This window comes from Eschrichtius robustus, chromosome 13, assembly GCF_028021215.1.
Source record: "Eschrichtius robustus isolate mEscRob2 chromosome 13, mEscRob2.pri, whole genome shotgun sequence".
NCBI classification, from domain to species: Eukaryota; Metazoa; Chordata; class Mammalia; order Artiodactyla; family Eschrichtiidae; genus Eschrichtius; species Eschrichtius robustus.
The window spans coordinates 49692394-49708668 of record NC_090836.1 but is presented as its reverse complement, the minus strand read 5'-3'; the positions used below and the strand labels follow the sequence as shown (position 1 = coordinate 49708668).

At 36.1% G+C, this 16275-nt stretch overlaps 1 protein-coding gene across 7 annotated transcripts in view; it reads right to left on the bottom strand.

The window, feature by feature from the left end:
• SLC16A7 (solute carrier family 16 member 7) overlaps window positions 1-16275 on the bottom strand; it is a 174901-nt gene that overhangs the window by 114201 nt on the left and 44425 nt on the right. For 5 of the 7 annotated variants that reach the window (XM_068559829.1, XM_068559828.1, XM_068559833.1 and 2 more), the window contains exon 2: window positions 3996-4093. The exons of the other annotated variants lie outside the window; for them this stretch is intronic. The gene's annotated coding sequence lies outside the window, so the exon portion shown is untranslated. The remainder of the gene's footprint in view (window positions 1-3995; window positions 4094-16275) is intronic. 7 annotated transcript variants of the gene reach the window in all.

Here is a 16275-nt window from a genome sequence, read left to right as displayed (position 1 = left end):
TTTAATTTAAAAATCGGGTTAAAGAGACGGCCAAAAATATATGCCAATTCAGCCTGAATATTTGCTCTCAGCATTAACATCAACCCCCAGAATCCACAGTCTATGTAAAAGAAATGAGGACACAGTGAGTGAGTAAGTGGCATTAGTTTTAATGGGAGAATACTGTGGAGTGTGCTCAGCTTACCTCCCTACTGATTTCTTGATGTGATTTCAAGGTAGAAAGGCATATAGAGGTAAAGAAGACATGACAAGGTATTTGGTATGTAATTTTCTTGAAACCTTCCACTAACTCATTCCAGTGACTTTTTTTGTTCAAATAATTTCTCTTTTTTTCTGCTACCCTCTGTCAAATCTCAGCTTAAAATAAAGCAGAGTTAGGAAAGAGTGATATCCTTTGTATGTTCAGTGTTCAAAAGTTTCTGAGGTCACACAAAGATCTATATATTTCCACATAGTCAAGTGCCTTGGGGAAAGCCCCTCCCAATTTTCTGTGATTTTTAACTGTATGCAGGCAAGTGAGATGCCAATTAGTGAAGCGTAGAAGGAGTGAGGCTGTAAATTAGAAGTTGAAGAAACAGACTAAAGGACACCACAAAGATGCCAAATAAATTTGAGGGAAAATAGAAATAACATTTAATTAAAAGCACACAATGTGATTATTGGTGTGTTTTTAAACCACATATTCAATAGGTCTGTGATATAGTTTTTAAGTATCCAATTACCAGAGAAAACCTAGGGAGTCAGAAAACAGGCAGAGACAAGCTATTCCATAAGAACAATGCATGATTAAAAACTATGTAAGAAATCATGGCATGCTGCTACTGGCCTCCGTGTGTAGGGCAGTAGATGGAATAAACAGATCCTGCATCCCTGCCTAACTCTACTACTAGAATCGATGCTATTTCAGGGGTCATCGGTTCTTCCCCACTGTCCTGGGAAAGCCTTGAACAGACATCATTTATCTGTTGACATTGGGAGGTGTGTAACATATGTTGGCTGAATTAATATATTGTGCCTTGCAATATAGCTACTGTGGCCACAGTCTAAAAAGGTAATCAAATATATGCTCCTACCAGGCCTTTAGAAGATCCACCACACCACTGCCAGACACAGTGAATGAAGTAGCAATTTCTATTCATCCAGTTCAGAGGCTCCTCTCTTCCTAGAATGTCTGAAAATTCAGACTAGGTTTTTCTCACTTGCAAAGTATTTTTTTTAAATCTAAGACCTTTTTTTACAGGGTGCTGCATACTTTTCTTAGCACCAAGAAATTTGCATGCTTAAACAGTGACATCAAAACAAACCTAAAGACTCACAATAGAGCCTAAAATAGAAAGACAAATGACATGAATTATTATAGAATATGCAAAATTTGCCCCATCTACATGTTTATGATAATGAGAGCAGACAAGGAAGGGAGTTATTTAAAAGTGAAAGATTTTAATCTCTCTATTTTATAATAATGATAAATGGAGTATATAACTTTAAAAAATTGTGAATCACTATTTTGTACATTTAAACTTATATAATATTGTACATCAACTATACCTCAATTAAAAAACGAAAAAAGAAAAGTAAAATATATGTTATTTTTAAATATATTAAATGTTAGTTATCAAATATATATAATTTTTTAAAATTCTGTTAGATAATAAATTATGAAATTGACAGAATTTAGTTTCATTAAAATGCTTCTACCCCAAAAGCATTCCCCCCAAGATTTTGGACACTCTCCTGTCTATCCATGAAAACAAAGACTGTGACTCTAGAGAATATAGTATTTAAGGAATAAAAGTAATAATAATAACAATAGCTAATATTTATACAGCTCCTACTATGTGCCAAGTACTGTTCTAAGTACATAACATAAATTAACACAGTTCATTCTCACAGCAGCCCTATGAAAAAGATGCTTTTTACTGTCTTTGCTTCACAGATGAAAAGTCGAATGCTCTGGCAGATCATAATTACAGGCATACCTCAGCAATATTGCAGATTCCGTTCCAGACCACCATAGTAAAGCGAATATCAAAATAAAGCAAGTTACATAAATATTTTGGTGTCCTAGCACACATAAAAGTTATGTTTACACTATACTGCAGTCTATTGTGTGCAATAATAGCATTATGTCTAAAAAAATGTACATACCTTAATTAAAAACTACTTCATTGCTAAAAAATTCTGATCATCATCTGAGCCTTTAGTGAGTTGTAATCATTTTGCTGGTGAAGAGTTTGAAATATTACGAAAACTACCAATATGTGACACAGAGTTACAAAGTGAGCAAATGCTGTTGGAAAAATGGTGCCTAGGCTTGCTTGATGCAGGGTTGCCACAAATCTTCAATGTGAAAAAAAATGCAATATCTGGGAATCTCCATAAAGTAAAGTGCAGTAAAACAAAGTATGCCTGTAGTGAGAATCAGAGCCAGGATGTGAACTCATATACTCAGGATCCATAGTCTGTGCTCTTAACTCATAAGGAATAGGCAAGGACAAGTCAGTTCCCTTAGTAAACCATGTATCCAAAAGGAACCATATGGCATATTACAACCTACTTCAACAGTTATATGCTTAGCATGGGACAAAAAAATGAACACATCAAAGAGGCAAATTCCCCCATGACTGACTTCAGTCACCCTGGCATAAACCACTCTACTCTCAAGCTTCGTCACCTGATCTCACAGTGTCAGGTTGTATTAGCTTCTTATCGGTGCTGTAATAAACTACCACAGATGTACTGGCTTAAAACAATGCAAATTTATTATCTCATAGTTCTGGAGGTCAGAAATCTCACTGGGCTAAAATCAGGGTGTTAGTGGGAGGCCAAGGGAACAATCTGTTTCCTTGCCTTTTCTAGTTCCTAAAAGCCACCAACATTCCTTGACTGTGGCTGCATTCCTCCATCTTCAAGCCACCAACACTGGGCTGAATCCTTTTCACGCTGCTATTTCTCTCATTTCTCAGGCCCCTGGTGATTACATTGGGCCCGTACATACAATCAAGGATAATCACAAGGTCATCTGAATAGCAGCCTTACTTCTCCCTTGCCATGCAACATAACATTCACAGGGTGAAGGGATTAGGATGTGGGGAGCCACTATTCTGCCTACCACCTGGACATACGAAGATGTGTTCATGAACGTGAGAATGAAGGCAGAATGTAACCATACAGTTGGTCTAGGAACTGTTCTTGACAAACAGGTGATACGACTTTGTAAATTTATCACAATACTCTTATAATATAAAGTATGTAGCAATCCAAATGCAAAAAGGAAATTTGGCCCATTAAATATAGTTTTTGAAAAGAGCATGGACTGGTTATAAGAACATCTGACTTCAGATTCTCTCTGTTACTAGTTATACAGTCTTGAACAAGACACTGACAGTGCTGAGGGTCAGTTTTCTCATCTGCACAGTGGGGATAATAATCCCTGACCTTCTTTACACCAGGATTGTTTTGAAGGTCAAGTTAGATTAAATCTTTGTGAGTAATAAAGCCTATGTATCAATACAAATAAAATATGAATATGAGAACTCCCCACATAAGCATTTTTGTTCAAAATATAGTTATTTTTTAACGGGTGCAAATGACAAAGATAATAATAAAAGTATATACCTAAAGCTTCCACCTTTATTTTAAAACCTGCATTCATAATAGTAATAATAACATAATATAATTATTATTATTGAAATTTATCATTTACTACTTTTATAATATCCTTTTCAGTGAAGGAAGTCTGTATATTTAGCTCTATTTTACATACAGAGAAACTGAAGCTTAATCTCTTGACCAAGATCACACAGAATATAGACTCATAGAAGGACTAAAAGCTAAAAGTGCCAGCTTCAAAATCCGTTCTATTTTTGAAAATGGATTTAAACACCAGCCAAGGTAACATTCCCATTCACATTAAGATCCACCAATTCCACAAGCGTCATGACTTAGAACGACTCAGACAGAAGAAAACGTTATTATACACTGAGGGTACTCACAAAGCAGCTCTATTGGCACAGAGTCCTAGAGTCCTTTGGTTTCCAAGATTCCTGTGTCTAAGGTTTCATAGGAAAGCATCACATCTTAAGAGTGACTCCTAAAAGAATGAAAGAATAATCACCTAAATATCGAGATGCATGATAAAAAGAAAAATGAAAAAGGTATCCAACTCCATCTCTGAAAGACTTGATAGCATGTAGCTTTCTCTTGCACTGGCTGAAATTGCTGTTTGCCTTTTCTAAATCTCCAAGGTTTTATTTCAAGGCCCTCTTTAGATATGGACAGACTGTTTAGTTAAATTACTTCATATCACCACTAACCCGCCATAACTATGGTGCGTGCCTTTATTTGTGCCTGCCTTTATATTTTCTGTCCTAAGTCATATTTCCCAAAGTGTAGAGGAATTCCTGTGGAAACATCAAAGAGATTCACTTCAGCCCAAAGTATCTAGGACTTCAAAACAAACAATAACTTGTCTTTAACTTTTGCGAGACTTTTCTTTCCACTTTTGGTAGGATAATAAATAAATGTGTGTGTATGTGTATGTTTATAAATCAATAACTTGAAATTTTTACATAAATACATTAAGGCTATTTACATTAAATGTATTAATTTGAAAACTGAAGAGAATTTCAGTAAGATTATTAAGCTCTAACAATAAATCAGAAAAATTTGTAAAAGATCGTCAAAATTTGACCATCAGTTCTTTGTATGTTCTTTGATTGTATAGACCTTAAGACAAGTTTTTGACTTCTCTGTCCAATCCCCTTACCTGGAAAAAAAAGGAGATGTAGTAGTATTTAACTCAGAATCAGGACTACTAAATTAAGTCAGTTAATATTTTGTAAAATACTAGCATAGTGTTTGGCAACAAAATAAGAAGAAGAAAAAGAAGAATATAATAAGAACTATTATTATTATTAATAGTTGGTACTTGAAACAGTGAAAAATATTAGTTTATATAGATGAATAAATATTAGATCCCTGCTTATTCCTGACTTGAAAAATATGACATTTATTTACGAACATAAGTCCTATTTGTCTTATTATTAACCAATATAATTAATCAACTTTTAGATATGATCCAGAGAAATCAGATTGTTTTACAGAGTATGGTGTAGTGCAAAGATTATTGAAATACATTTCACAGGAGCAAAGATTAAGAGGAGAGAACAGAGATAATACAATGTCACTGAGATAGCACTTGCAATGTTACCCGGTTTGACCGGAGAACTTTGTCATTGTAGTCTAAAACGGAAGGAATTTCACACTGGCAGTCAATCTGCTTACTGTGGAAGTTCCAAGACTATAAAAAGCAGACTATGCACATATAACTGTCTCATTTAGTAAATATCCCATAAAAATTTGTCAATTCTATAATACATGTGAAGAACCTCCTTGTAGTGACAATTAAATTTATTTGAATTTAGAATCAATATTAAAATATATTTTACAAAATTATTGGTATTATTATACCACAATAAGTAAAATTTATAAGAACATAACGTCTTACTACACTTAAGTTTTTGCTTCAGTGACTACCACTGAAATACATAACTTTGAATTCATTTCATGTGTAGATATGATGATATACTGGTATTATTTGAGTAATTCACTTTTGTCTGCATAATTACGTTATTTACCCCATGCCCCAAAAGCAATGTCTCTCATATTTTGATTCTCATGTGAGATAAAATAATGTTACTAACATTTGAGAATGAGATAAGGAAGTTTTCTTTCTTTCCTTTGTATCTTAACTGTAAACTTATTTTAACAGTTTGAGTTTAGAAATTCCCTGATTTGACTCTAGAACGTCAGAGTACCAGAATTATCTTAATTTACAGTATTTTGTTGTGAAAAATAGGGCAGCAAAAGTTTTCTCATTTGCTTTATTGTGTACTTTTACTATTTTTTTTTTTAAACAGAAACAGGCCACAGACCTTAAAAGGTACATGCTTGTGAGCTGATATGTGTAAAAAAAAAAAAAAAAAGAAAGGACTAATTTGACAGTCATGTGATCATATCCATTAAATAAACACTTTTTTTTTTTTTTTAAAGAGATGTAGTTAAAATGAAATAAAATGCTTTCTATTTGTTTTGGCATGCCTTTTGACCTCCTGAGTAAACTTCACCTTGTACAAAAGTTAGTATATGTGACCTTTTGAAACATGCATGGCTAAATCACAGAGAAGTTTGACAAAGGCTTTTACTTATTGAAAAAAACAATTTGTGTTATAGGTCCCTTACTATAAAACCAATACCCAAAACTTAGCGCACTTCTAGAAAAGTCCAGAAGCTAAAAGAAATTCCTTGATCCAGTATAGTGAAAATCAACATAAACAAGAAAAGGAAGTAAAAAAAAACCCAGGAATCTCTCAGCCCCTGGAAGGTTATATTAATTTCCAATCTCTTATCCAATTATCAGGTAGAAAAAATATAATTTTTTAATTCTGTAATTTCAGAGGCCATTATTTAGGTGATTTAAATGGCCATACTTTTTAGAAAGAACCAGCAGCTATTTCAGTATTTTAATACTTCATGGTGTCATGAAGTTCTATGTCTGGTGTACAGTCATCTCATAATTAATTAACTTAGGAATTTTTGTTGCAACTAAAATACATTACCCAGGGTTCACGATCTTACTTTTATAAAGGTTCTTATTAAAGGGGCTAAGAAGTGTGATGTAGAGGAGGAAAATATATCATTCATGTTTACACATGGTTGGTTACTACCTACTGAGTGATAAAAATTACATTAGTTAAAATAGGTAAATTTATTGATATATTTGACAAAATGGACAAAAAGCCCTCCAAAAATAAGAAGCTATTTTAGAAAACATAGTAGAGCTAAAAAGAATATTTAGTACTATGGAAATCCACATTCAAATTTTCAGAAGAAACAGCAGATAAACCTACTCTCCTAGGAGAGAGTTTTCCCCTTTAACTTAATAGCATCATCCAATCATATTTGGAAATATTCAGTGTTCATTAGGGCTTAAGAAAAAGTTCCTTGAATGAATTATTCATGAATACTTCAATCATAATTCCAAACTTTATGACAGTAGTTAGCATTAGCAATAAAGCAAAAAATAACTGAGAACCCACCTACTGTTTTCTTTTAAATCTCTTTCTCCTTTCCTTTCCTCACAAGCGCAGAAAGCATGTTTGTTTTGGAAGCAAATAGCAAACATTACAAAAGGAGAACTTAAAGTGAGTGATTAATGATCAAGGCAAAAATGTAAAATCACATCAGCTGATAAGGGGCTGACTGACCCAAGTTTGTAGAATGTGAAGGCATTAGGACAAAGCTAAAGAATAAGTCCTTCTTATTCAAAGGGTGATCTTTGAAAGTCACAGGAGGGACATTCTCCAAAACCTTGTAACATACAACTACAGAAACACTATCTACAGCTACTGTAAGTAGCCATTTACATGGCCGACTTCAAGAAATTCTATTGCACTCCTTAATAAGTAGTATAACCTAAAATCTGTAAACAAGTACAACAAAATTACATAATTCAAGGAAATGACTTAAACCACCTTAGAATAAACATAAAGTGAAAGACAGAAGAACAGAAATTTGTGATTGCAGAACTTCAGCAAAAATATCAAATGCACAATTCTTGCTCACGTATCTTTGTTATGGAGATGTAAATCACCAGCCTGATAATTGAGAAGTCAAAAATGAAAGAAAATTGATCAGTATTGAAAACAAATATAATTTCTTTAAGTATTGTATTGAAAATTAACCATGAAGAAGGTTGAAGCCAAACCACATTGCAAAAGCATATCTTAATCAGTTTGTCTTGTTGGTGTCACCATACTTTTATGATGCAGGTGGAGGTGGCTATGAGGGGGCTGGCATGGGGAAATGTGAAGAAAGCAAAACGTATAGGAGCTCCTTTTAGCTGCTGTCTTCCCTACAGCCAAATTTACATTTATCTTTTATTCTGTGAAACAAAGTGTACACCAGACCCTTTAGCAATATTATTTTTACATATGATTAGGGTGGACACATATGATGTGGTGTCCTTAACAAGGTGCTTCCAAGACCTCAGCTAGATGGAGTGTAAGTGACCAAGGGCACAATCTGCTGAGCTCTGAAACCCATTGCTGGATTTGCACAGAATCCACACTTCCCACAGGCTGCTCCCAGCCTGCACCTGAGCACAGCAGGGACATGAAAGCAGATGGTTCCTGGGATATACGTGACTCCTCTGATGACTGATTTTGCCTGGGGGGCTTCCACATAGCATTGCCTGATATATGTTAGGTGTTCAATATTTATCTTTGGCGAAAATAAACCATTGTTATTATTGAGTTGTCAAAGCCCAGGTTGCTGCATAAACATAAAAAATTAAACTCTGTGTGAAACGTAGTGTTAAGATGATTTTTCAGCTTCCTAATGCAATTCCAGGAAGTTGAAGTACAGCAAATACGTTAGAAAATACAGAGAGACAGGGTTTTGTTCCATGTAAATATAACCTCTGATAGCTAGAGGTGTCTAAAAGTTAAATGGGCTGCTGCAGTCCTTTCAATTACTCTTGGATAATACTAGCATTCCCATTTTATAGAACAGGGAACACTAGGCTTGGAGAAGCCAAATTTTCAGGGTTACACAATTTTAGGGGCAGGAGCCAACATTCCAACCTCAATTTTGCTCACTCTTTCCACAACTACCATACAGTTAGAAGATATATCTTTCATAAAAAGACCCTGAGACGAAGTGAGAGAGTGGCATGGACACATATACACTACCAAATGTAAAATAGATAGCTAGTGGGAAGCAGCCGCATAGCACAGGGAGATCAGCTCGGTGCTTTGTGGCCACCTAGAGGGGTGGGATAGGGAGAGTGGGAGGGAGATGCAAGAGGAGGCGATATGGGGATATATGTATACGTATAGCTGATTCACTTTGTTATACAGGAGAAATTAGCACTCCATTGTAAAACAATTACACTCCAATAAAGATGTTAAAAAAAAAAAAGACCTTGAATGCTTGCATTGATGAGTGGATGGACTATGTGATGTGTAAAAACACTTCCAGTGCTAAAATCTGATGAACTTTTGGAGAAAATCCACTTGATGATGTTGTATCTCCTTTATTTTCTATAAGCCACCTTTCTTTTCCATACATTTTGGAAAAAGTAAATCTACAGACCCCATTTATATTTCTTAATTTGTGTTACAGTTATTCAAGTGCTTAGTTAAGACTATGTTGTTTTTAAATACAGCAATAGAAATTAACATCATTAAGTAGGAACCTGTCCTAATAATCAAAAGATGATGATATACAATCCTAAACACTAAATATTAATACAGTGTGATGCTTTGAATAAGTGAAATATTAGAAAAATATGCCTAAGTAATATGTACTAATATCAATATTAGATTTTTTAAGTAAAATATTATTAAGCAGGTGACAGAACCAGAAGCATAAATCCAGTTATTTTTAATCCAAATCTTATATTGAACGACTGACCAGCAAGGTACCTCCATCAGCTCAACACCTACAGAACTTTGGACAGCGCCACACTCAGCTCAAATATTAATGTGGTTGAAGTCAAATCATGGCACTATTTGGAATCAAAATAGTGAAACACCTTTAAACCAAAGCTCCATTTACAAATTTGAAGCCATCAAATTCCACTGATGCCTCTGTCTCTCATAACTCTCAGGCCCTAAATTAACTGTTTCCTCTCATCACTAATCCTCTTTCTCAGTCTCATACTCACACAACTACACTGGGTATTTTTTCCTATTGGTTCATACTCTCCACCCTACCCCACCCCTCTTGATGTCCTTCCCCATATTTTTCACTGTATCCTCTAGAGCTCCCATTTTTTCAAATAAATTTCCTTATCCCTAACCTAGACATTGCATTCTCTCCACGATCTTTTCTCCTTGAAGACCTGACTTAAATTGAGTCCTCTTGAATACCTGCTAATTCCATACCATTAGGTCCAGAACAGAGGCTCACCATAATCCTAGTTCCACTCTACATCTTATTGTCATTACTGTTTCAACTCATACAAAGAAATCTTTCTTCATTTAAGTTCATTTCATCAAGCTATATCATCCTGAAAACTTATCATCCTTCAGATCATTTCTTCAAAATCCACTTCTCTTCACTCCAAAGTCTCACCATAATCAATATTGATGATCAATAATCATGCCCTGTGATCAATAACCTAGCCAGAGAATCCACAGCCTCCACTTCTACTCTCCTTTCAGTAACTCACTTCCAACTTGAAGCTAATGGGCACTCTGAATGCTTCTACTACTGGAGTCTTGTTTTTTTTTTTTAATTTGTTTATTTATTTTTAGCTGTGTTGGGTCTGTCTTCGTTTCTGTGCGAGGGCTTTCTCTAGTTGCGGCGAGCGGGGGCCACTCTTCATCGCGGTGCACGGGCCTCTCACTATCAGGGCCTCTCTTGTTGCGGAGTACAGGTTCCAGACGCACAGGCTCAGTAGTTGTGGCTCACGGGCCCAGTGGCTCCGCAGCATGTGGGATCTTCCCAGACCAGGGCTTGAACCCGTGTCTCCTGCATTGGCAGGCAGATTCTCAACCACTGCGCCACCAGGGAAGCCCCCACTACTGGAGTCTTAAACATTGACATTCCAATTCCCAATTAGCTTCCCATCTTTTATACAACACTAAAAACCTTATTTCCATCAATTCTGTCCTGGAATTTCCTTGAAATTTTCCACTGCTTTGACACTTATATCTTCTCCCAAACTATTAGAGCTTTTTATCCTCAATTTTTTTTCTACTCAGCTGCAATGTTGATCTTCATTCAGATCCTAGTTCTGCTTCTCATTGGTAAAATATCTTGGGAAAATTCCTTAACAGGATTCTCAGTTTGTTTTTTAAAATGGGAATAATACTTATACTTCATAGGAAAGAGGGGAATAAATGTGGCAATGTCCATAACGTACTAAGCATAATTCCTAGCACATTAAGCACTCACTAAATATTAATATCATCTATAATCATCAATGTGCTCAGGTCAACTTTGTCTTCTGGCAACAAGGAACCTGAAAATTCCAAACTCAAAATGGGCCCTACAATTAGAGTACTAAGTAGAGCTTTAAAAAAATAAATTAACTGCACAGATGGATGCCAATACACATTCATAGATTTCAGTTTTAGCAGGACTCTCAGTGCCTCTTCAGTAAGCTTTTTTCACACCTCTTGGTACCTTCCTCTCCTTTCCAATACAGTTCTAAACAGCTTCCTCTCCTCAAATTTCCTAACCACTCTGTCATCTCCTGTGGTTGACCAGGCTTCTTATTTGCAAAGAAAATGAAAACCATTAAACCAGCCATGAGATCTCACCAATGTGTTCTTATCTGTGCACATTTCTGTATCTCTGTTAGTCCTTCATTCATTCCCTCCTGTCCTGGTAGTAGAGGTAAACCCCTTCCTGGTCACCAAATAGGCCCTCACCTAATATACGATATGTTCTTCTTGATCTTGGATGGTTTTGTCATCTGTTTTGACCCCTTCCCCCCCGTCGTTCTCCTCTACTGTCACTTCTTCCCTTGCACTATATGTTTTAACAACACTGAATTAATTCAGTTTTCAGCTTAACCCGTGCTGTTTCATACCTTCATGTCTTTACCGCCTTGGTAGAAGTCAGTGCCTATCAAGGAATCCTTTTCTCACTTTTCTGTTAGCAAAGCTCCTATTTATTCCTCAAGACCCAACTTGACAATTCCTCTTTTGTGAGAGGAGGAAAGAAAGACAAGGGAGAGGATACTGGGAAGTACTGACAGGATAAGGAACTCTCAGGAAAGGTGATAATAGGGAAGCCTTACAATACCTAGAGTTGATAGACGGACAATGAGTTTCAATTATGATATCGGATTTCTTGCTTAACTTCTATCTTTAACATACATTTCCACTTATTTAATGAAAAGCATTTCAATGGCTCCCTGAGAGCTAATAAACAGAGTCTCAAGCCTTTCAGATTTACAGATAATTACAAAAGTACCTCCAACTGTCAGGAAATTACCAGTTTTCCATCCGTTTATGAAAAGATTTTGAACGGAGAAGGCAGAAAGAAAAGTCAAACTACAACACACATTTGTTGGTGAGGAAAAAAAAAACAACAGAGATCACTGACTTTGCTTTTTCTGCAATTTTCACAAATTCCTTAAGTGCCAGTTACTTATGACATCATTATAACACAGGCCTAAGGTAACTTCTGAAACTGAAATTTAGGCTGTCATAACCTTTGAACTACAATAAAGGCAGAACCTAAGTTGCTATTAACATCTGGTTACGTTTCACGTTGTTTCGCCTTGCTTTGTTTGCCTTTTAAAAATGTTTTTGGTTGTTTGTTTCAGTTTGGCCATTCCGCTTTATTAGGTCTTAAATGATATAAATTCTCCTGTTTTACTGCTGTTTAGATTTTATGCCCAATGTTAGCAATACATGAAGCCAAATATTCAAACTTATAGAATACTCTCTCAATATTTCTAGTTCAAAATCTCCCACATACTCAGAGTTGCAGCAGGATAGATACTGCTCTCTAAAGGGCAGTGCAATAATCATCTTCATGGATATTTATTATCTTCTGTGAACAGGTGTAGGTCATTGTAGAGATAGTTCCAAAGTCACCTTCCAAAGCTGAAATACAGACATGACATTTGGCAAAGTTTCGAAACCTGTTAGGTGTAACATCACAATTGTCTTCAATTCACCAAAATTCCCTTTGTACTGTCGAAAGACTGCTGGAAGAGCAATGCTTTCAAACTGTTCGGCTTGATTACACTGGTGTGGTACCACTTATATAGAGCTATTTTAAGCATCTTCTTGAGTTACAGTAAGCTATATTGTAAATCTAATTACATTTGCCCACGGGAAAGTAAGTACATGTGAACCCTGCTCTGTAATCTGCTTAACAAAAGGCACTGTATTTTTCTTCATAGCATTTATCAAGATTGTTATTACATAGTTATTTATATTTCTAAATGCCTTTGTCTTCCACTATAAATTCCAAAAGAGCATGCAAATGTGTTTTGCATGCAGTACCTTGCTCAGTGCCTAGAGAGACAACGAATGTTTGATGAATGAATAAATGAATGAATGAGTGACCACATAAAAGATAACTAAGTTATACACACTTATGCTTGGCACTTTAAACTCATGCTGAAAATGTATATGTACTTCAGAGACTCATTGGCGTATATTACAGTGTAGTGTAATAAGGCCCAAACTTTCAGTTCAAATGGAAGTGGATTTAATGCCAGATCTGGTAGTTAATGAATTGTGTGATCAAAGACAAGTGGAATGAACTCTCTAACCCTCTGTTTTCTCATCTGTAAAATGTGACAAATTGCACCGGATTAAGTATTAAATATAATGCATACAAAAGTATGAAGCACAGCCCATGACATGGAGTAAGGTCTTAATGGGGTGGGTAATGCCACTTATTAGTATTTTATATAGATTTTAAGCGAATTCTATTAATCTAAATTATCTAAGGGCTTTTAAAAATGGACAACATAAATCTATTTTGGGCATATGCTAGCAGTGACAATTCATCAATAATTCACAGCATTAAAATGAAGTTTCCAACACCTTCGTGTCTATTTTCCCAATTACTATAAAGTTTCAACAAGTTATTTTCAGTTAAGTCTCATCATTCTTTACTCTGTACACTCCTTGCAAATTCTGCATAATCATTCAAGAATCCTTCTCAATTGGTCCCCGTAACCATAATCTGAATTCACTGTCAGTTCAGTTTTCTGGCCTAAATTGCATGCTCTTCCCTAGTCAACTTTCACTTCATTATTGCCCCTATATTTCATAACTTCAACCATTATCACAATGGAAAAAGTAATCATTGCTGAATTGTATTCTCCCGTCTGGACTATACCTTCTTCGAGGCTCTATCCTCTGCACAAAGAATTGGATCCAGTCTTAATCCTTAATTTTTATTCATCCATTTATGGACATATACTGCGCATGATCTATGCTCTGTTCTGAATGTCTGTGTCTCCCAAAATTCTGTGTTGAAGATCTAACACCTAAGATGATGGTATTAGGAGATAGGGCCTTTGGAAGGGTTTTAGGAATGGGATTAGGGCCCTTATAAAAGAGTCTCCAGAAAGCTAGCTCACTTCCCCCACCATATGAGGATACAAGAAATCAGCGACCTGAAAGAGGGCCCTCATCTGACCATGTTGCACCCTGATCTCAGACTTCCAGCCTCCAGAACTATAAAAGATAAATTTCTGTTGTTTATAAGCTGCCCAGTCTGTGGTATTTTGTTATAGCTGCCCGAAAAGTCTGCGACAATCTATGTGCCAGACACTGTGTTGGGTTAGATTGTTACAAACCAGAGCGTGATAAAGTCTCTAGTATCAAAGAGCTCACAGACTAATTAGGGGATGCAAAGCTAGAAATAAATAATTATGAAAAATGTGATACAGGAAATAACTACGCTCATGGCTTTATGAAAACACTGAGAAATAACAATGTGCATGGCTTTATGATAACTAACCAGCCTCAGGTAAGTAAGGACAGGGACAGAATCCTAGAAAAAGCAATGTTTCTTAAAAGATAGAAAGGAACCAGTGAACTAAAAGGAAAAGGGGAAGGACATTCCAGGCCCAAGGGTCAGTATGAAGCAAAGAAACAAATGACAGTGTATTCATACAGGAAACGCTAAGGCAGCAACTTTTGCAACTCTTGTAACATCAGTTCATAAAGTATTACTCCAGCACAAAAATGGGTAGGAAAGGTTTTATATTAGACTGTGTTTAAGTTAAAATAAATTAAGGTTACAGTCTTAAAAATCTGTAAATTCAGGGCTTCCCTGGGGGCTCAGTGGTTAAGAATCTGCCTGGCAATGCAGGGGACATGGGTTTGAGCCCTGGTCTGGGAAGATCCCACATGCTGTGGAGCAACTAAGCCCGTGAGCCACAACTACTAAGCCTGCGCTCTACAGCCCGCGAGCCACAACTACTGAGCCCCCGCGCCACAACTGCTGAAGCCCGTGCACCTAGAGTCCATGCTCTGCAACAAGAGAAGCCACTGCAATGAGAAGCCCACACACTGCAACGAAGAGTAGCCCCTCGCTTGCTGCAACTAGAGAAAGCCCGCATGCAGCAACAAAGACCCAACGCAGCCAAAAATAAAATAAATAAATTTAATTTTTAAAAAAATCTGTAAATTCAAACATTTTTTTCTTAATACCATTTAAAGCAACATTAGGAAACGTCTGTTTTGTTAGACTTTTATTCAGTGTTTCAGGTCACTTGGATAGAATACTGATATTCCAAAACGGTGGACTATTAGTATTACTGCACATCTTCCCACCAAACAAAACTCTAAACGGCCTTATTAGTTAACACCTAGGAGAAGGCCAGAAAGGCTCTCTATAAAGGGACACTGACACACATTGGAAAGCACAATCGATAATGGTTTATTAAGCCCTGGGCTATAGAAAAGCATTGGAATTGGCTCCCTCTTTTCACAAATGGAGAAAGTAAGAAACAATGATAACCGATAATGTTTACCCATGCTAAAGTGACTCCCTGGAAGAAAAGTTATAAAGGGAACATTAAAAAAAAAGAGACTAGCTTTATTTCTATTCTGACACATATGTAATAAGAGCCCTAGAAACTATTGCACAGTTATAGAATAAATCTGGAACTATCAAAAAAATTTACTTTTTAATACAAAGAGTTTTGCGTCCCATAAGGGCAGGGACTTCATTTTTTTTGTTGTTCGTCACATTTTCCCCATCTCAAGACAAGTAAGTACTAAGAATTATTTTTGAGTGAATGAATAGTGCATGAATGCATGTTATGTGTAAGACTAGACTCAGGAGCATCTGGCAGAAAATCAACACACAATGTACTCTGCCCTAGTAGAAGATACAAGCGGACAAATTAAAAGGATTGCTTTGTATGAGGTGAATTTTGTTAAAAGTATCATAGGAATAAGGGGTTGGGGGAAATGGTTCTTTTAGCTAATGTGATTGGGGAAGGCCTCTGAGATGGACGAGGTGGGTGCTAGATACAGATTTACCTAAGTAAATACTTTGTGTGTGCTATTTGACTACAACGTATCCTGGCAGCTACCACAGCTGCAATTTAAAGGCAGAGAAAAAGCTTAAAAGAGTTTATACAAGATTGTTTCAAGTAATACGTGTGTATACAATCCACCTTTAAACAATACAGAGGGGTTAGGTGCGCTGAGACTCCATGCAGTTGAAAATCCCAGTATAACTTATAGTCGGCCCTCCGTACCCGCAGTTCCTCTG